The 6,000-nt window shown below is 34.0% G+C and overlaps 1 protein-coding gene across 1 annotated transcript in view; it reads left to right on the top strand.

The window, feature by feature from the left end:
• Window positions 1–2,683: 2,683 nt before the first annotated feature.
• Window positions 2,684–6,000, top strand: part of LOC137618277 (uncharacterized) — a 29,025-nt gene continuing 25,708 nt past the window's right edge. The window contains exon 1 of the mRNA XM_068348449.1: window positions 2,684–2,795. The gene's annotated coding sequence lies outside the window, so the exon portion shown is untranslated. The remainder of the gene's footprint in view (window positions 2,796–6,000) is intronic.

Genomic DNA, 6,000 nt, shown 5'->3' with positions numbered 1-6,000 from the left:
ATTATTATTATCATTACTTGCTAAGCTATAACCCTAGTTGGAAAAGCAGGATGCTATAAGCCAAAGGGCTCCATAAGGAAAAATAGCCCAGTGAGGAAAGGAAACAAATATAATAGTGTGCCTGAGACCACATGAAAAGAAACTTTAAATTCTATACATTATTATTATTATTATTATTATTATTATTATTATTATTATTATTATTATTATTATTATTATTACTTGCTAAGCTATAACCCTAGTTGGAAAAGCAGGATGCTATAAGCCAAAGGGCTCCATTATGGAAAAATATAAAAAGTATGAATTAGAAATACAGAATCACCAATAAAAGAAATCTAAAATAGGTAGGCCTATGCATACGTAATCACACAAGTAGGCTATTTTGATAGAATCTATAACAATCTACTACATCAATTTGTGTAGATTATTTATGATTAGATACACACACACACATATATATATATACATATATATATATAGCCTATATATATATATATATATATATATATATATATATATATAGCCATATATATATATATATATATATATATATATATATATATATATATATATATATATAGCCTATATATATATATATATATATATATATAGCCTATATATATATATATATATATATATATATATATATATATATAGCCTATATATATATATATATATATATATATATATATATATATATATATATATATATATATATAGCCTATATATAGCCTATATATATTGACGATGGATGGACGAACTAAGAAAGTTTGCGGGTGTAGATTGGCATAAAAAGGCCATATAGATGCCAAGGGGAAGGACATGTCTGAGGCCTTTATTCGGCAGTGGATTATTAATGACTGTATATATATATATATATATATATATATCATATATATATATATATATATATATATATATATATGTATATACATACATACATACATACATACATACATATATATATATATATATATATATATATATATATATGTGTGTGTGTGTGTGTGTGTGTGTAATTCTTCTTAAGGATGCTATAAACCCAAAGGATCCAACAGGGAAAAATAGCCCAGGGAAGGAAAGGAAATACGGATATAAAGAAATTATATATTTTAGAACAATCCAAAATATTTAGAATATTTTTTTTTTACATTACTGACTACTAGTATTTCCTTACCAAAATTCAATCTACTATAAACCATGTGAGGTGTATTACAGCGTGTACTTGTTAAAATAGGCTGTTTACTTATTAAAATGGAAACTACCGTGTAATAAGATATATTTGTTAATGCCTTATTTACTTGTTAAAACGAACTGCTTACTTGTTAAAAATAGAAAACTACGATTACTTCTTCGTTAACAGAAAAATAACTTCTAAAATGAGTAACAGTTTCATTTAGATATAGTCAAAGCCATAGGCCACATACCTTTCAAGTAATTCTATACCACGTTGATGGCTTCAGAAGATAGTGTTATCTCTTTCCTACGTCAGCATACGCTCTTAGACACTACAAGATAGTGAGGCATGTCATAGGTGTAAGTATTATTATTAATAGCTAAACTATAACCCCAGTTGGAAAAGCAGTTTGCCATAAGCTTAAGGGCTCCAACAGGGAAAATAGTCGGACAGTGAGGAAAGAAAATAAAGAAACAAATAGAATAGTGTGCCTGAGTGTACCCTCAAGCAAAAGAACTCTAACCAAGAATAGAGAACAATGGTTTGATTTTGGATTGTCCTTTTTCTAGAAGACCTGCTTACTTATGGCTAAAGAATCTCTTCTACCTTTACCAAGAGGAAATTTGCTACTGTATAAACAATTTTGTTTTGTTTTATAAGTGTTGTCAGATATATTAGGAAAGTGGAGACTGTACAAAGAATATACCAGACTATTCGATGTATGTGTAGGCGAAGGAAAAATGAGCCGTGCCCAGAAAAGGATCCAACAAAAATTCTGATCCCTTTCTTAAATCGATTTAGACAATTAGACAGTACTATAGAATAGAATATATAGAATATTATAGATAGACCGCCTACTGAAGTAATATCTTGTCAATGGTGCTGAATAATATATAAATTGTAGTCACGAACTAGTGCCAATATACAGCTTTACTTAATCTAGCACCCTAGATAAAAAGAGAGTGATATGTATTATATTTCTAGTTAATAAATGTCGATCTTATTTTATCTTTTCTGAATGCAATACAATACATTACTTCAAATTCATCATAGAAATATTTTTTCCCACTAGGGATTCTGGGCAAGAATACTGTTTATACCGATCACTCTCCATCAATGATTTGAGCTAAAATAACTTAAATCAGTTCATATTTTAGGTTTGTATTGTTAGTTTTGAATGTATATTTTACATTTAAAACCAATGAATCATTTATTATATGTTTTTATCGTCTATAGGAACGTTCTTCATTTTAAACATCGGTGTTGACCTCATAAAAATAACTATAATCAGTTCATCTTTCAAGTTTGTAGATTCAGTTTTAGAGATATAAGCTACCTTTAGAAGACGTAAAGAATTAAATCTATATTTTATTTATTTATTTAAAATATAATAATTGATGTAAATAATTATAATATATAAATTATATACGAATAAAATGGATTAAAAACTTTCGAAAAATGCTCTTCAGTATGTTTACACCGCCAATGCCAGCAGACGACACTCGACAGACCGAGTCAGCTTATGTTAGTCGCCGCAATGCAGCAGTAGCGAGTGAAACTTGCCACAAACACATTAGCGAACTGTCGTGCACGGCTACTTCCAGGCTAACACAAGGTGGTGAGTGACTAGTGCACGCATTTCACTATTGATTTTGGTACGCAACTTGAAATAAAAAGTAATGTAACTGCAATAGACCAGCTGACTATCGTGGGGACCCTATCGTGGAACTATCCAATCGTAGGTCTGTTTGGTGGGCGTTGTTAGTGTCATGCAGGGAACGGGATCTTGGGTACAGTTACGTTCAGTCATTTTATTAGACAGTCTTAGACTGGTTTGGTTACGCTATATGTTCAAATTTAAGTCTATTGGCATAGAATTTCATTTACGGTAGACTTGTCTACTGTAGGCTGGCGTTGAAAACACAAAATGGACTATTGTCCAAGGTCATAGTTATATGTGAGTTGTAACGAAAGCTTCAACATCATTATTTTGTCTGTTAACATAAGAGTAAATTAAAGAGATATTCTGAAGAAACCTGTAATCTACAAAATCGTGGTCATGGTAGCTTAGCTGGTAAATCTTTACCCGTGCACCGTCACTAGTAAACATTGAAAGCTGAATTCCCCCCATCCAATCCAGGGTGTTGTCTGTACTGATGGGGTAAGGGGGTGTATGCACGATAGCGGCCACCTGCATGTATGATGACGGGTGTCAGAATAGGCAGTCTAATGAGGGTTGCAAGGGTGCGTTAGCCCTTCCTTTAGGTAAGTAGGTAAGGACACTGTTTGTAGGTTAGGGGGTAAAGTTTAGGGTAGCTGATGTACATTTTTATGCTGGCCGGTGATATACAAAGGCTCCTAAGCTTGCAATCCCATTACATAAGCTTAGCTAGGACTTTGATTAGGCAAGCTTTCTTCAATATTGCTAAAGTGCTTTGAGTATTCTTAACAGTGCTTAGATGAAAATAATATGCTTTTACTCTACTTACTTGCCTTGTGGGCTGTTTTCCTGGCCTTATCACATGTGGAAATCCTGCGCCCTGCTGGACCTACATGGCCGGGGATCCTTTGTATATCAGCGGCCAGTTCCTCCAGCGAGCTTAAAATAAGGACACTAACTAAAATTAACTTCCCCCCAACCTAATCTACAAGCCGTCTCCTTACCTACTTACCTAACTGGGGGCTATCGATCCCCTGCAACCCCCCCTTACACTGCTATATTCTTAGTCGGCCGTCATCATACATACAGGTGGCCGCTATCATACATACGTCCCGTGCCCAATCTAGTGTATACATTATTATGTATTTATAGTATCACACAGTGTAGTCTGCATTGCTTGTCAAATGCACATTATTGAAGCACTTAAAAAACAAAAGTCTTCAGCCTCTTCTCGAAAGCCTTAAGCCTTTGTAGAGCAATAAGCTAAATTTCTATAAATTTTGTGTTATCTTCCCATATTTTGCTTGAATAACTACTCCATCAAAGAAGATTTAGCCTGGACATCTGAGTAATTATTTATCAGTGTACTGCCACTTGTAAACATAGAAACCTTGTGTTCTTCTAATCCAATCTAGAATGCAGTTTCCTTAGCTATCAGGGTGAAAGTAAAAACCTACCACCTAATTCCACTTGCACATTGTATACCATAGTATCTCTTTAGAGATCCACAGCTAAAGATATACCGCAGTCAATATCTCTTAGAATATCCCAACCCAAAATCAGGGAAAAAAACTACATTTTGTCTATGTATGATTCTTAACACACACTAATGGCCGTTTCCATTTGGCAAGCATGCATTTTAAATTCATAACCTTCATTGAAAAGATTTTGTTAAAAGACAAATCTCAATCTGAGTACAGTAATGTATAAGCTATGTGATTTTTTCCAATGTTGTTTTAATACAATCAAATGCAAAATATTTTTTTAATAGTTTTTGATGTGACTATGATAAATTTAATAATAATTTATTTCCCGATTGATTTTTTTAACCCGATGGTGTAACAGAATTTGTGGCCCACAGTGGAAAATTCCCATTTGGTTATGGTAAAATGAAAACTGAGCATTGTTTTTGGTAAAACAAAACCTAGTGATACACAGAATTCATCATAACCTAACATAAGACATCACTTCCTGAACCACACCCTCACACCTAAGTTTATTTAGGGTGCTGTAGGAGACAGCAAGACGAGATTTATTCATGTACCGTTGTTATTTGTTACCCTCTTCATTTCCATTCCCAAAGGGAAGGGTAATACCCCCAATTGAATCTTACCCCGAAACTGCAGTTTCCCACTGGTAATCCATTCAATATTAAACGTCCAGATGTATTTAATAGCCTAGCTTCATCGACTGCTATTTGCATTTGTTTAATTGCATTAATCAACAATAAAATCCTGGGCAAGATGAATTGAAATAAAGCAAATTTTCATGATGATATTGATTATCTCAGTAGTTACCCAATATTTAATATATATTCTGCCACCTTGCCACAATCTAGTGTACTCAAAACTTTAGTGGGATGTAAACGATATTGCTATACTGTACTGTAGCTTGACAGATTTAAGAAGAGGCTTGGGTCAATATGCTGTAGTCACATGTATCATTGTTCATTTATATGTATTCACTCTTGTTATATGGTCATCAATAAATGGCCAGTTCTATATGTGTACAAAATCTCGCTGAAAATCTGTTTGTTCCTATGTGGATACAAACCATCATCCTTTATTAAGGTTAACTCTGGCACAGCTTTGTTATGCAACATTTTTTATGATCAGTTTGAAGAATTATATCATGGTTCTGGTAGCCTTGTATGGCCACCTCATTGTCTCACCATCCACTTGTGTGTGTTGGTGCCAGCGGCTGTGAGCTTACTCTGGTCTTGGTAGCGTTGACTTGGGGATCAGATCTGTGTTCATGAAAAACAACTTCCGAAGGAGAACTAAGTCTAACGCTAATTTGCTGTTGAAGTATGACGCTAGGAAGCAGGGGGAATAACTCAAAAACGGAGGATACTGCTTTACGAAGGATAAGGTGAATGCCTTACCTCTAATACTGTAGAATCTTTACTATGGTTTTAAGATTTTTACCAATAAGTCACTAATGAATGCTCGAAAGCATCGCATTCAGCAGTTGTGGCTCATACTGGATGTGTACCAGCAGGAGGATGCGTAATGGTGGCGGCACGTTCATGTGGCGTATGAGCAGTAGGACAAGTGCCACATTCTTGTTGATATACTGTGTGTTTTGACATTTCACGTGCGATAGGGTGTTTGACGCGTTCATGTGGTAGATACCCTGGCAGAAACGTCTTAGAGGCTTTGTA

Source organism: Palaemon carinicauda, chromosome 24, assembly GCF_036898095.1.
Source record: "Palaemon carinicauda isolate YSFRI2023 chromosome 24, ASM3689809v2, whole genome shotgun sequence".
NCBI lineage: Eukaryota > Metazoa > Arthropoda > Malacostraca > Decapoda > Palaemonidae > Palaemon > Palaemon carinicauda.
Note: the sequence above shows the minus strand (reverse complement) of the source record. Positions and strands in the feature narration are given on the sequence as shown.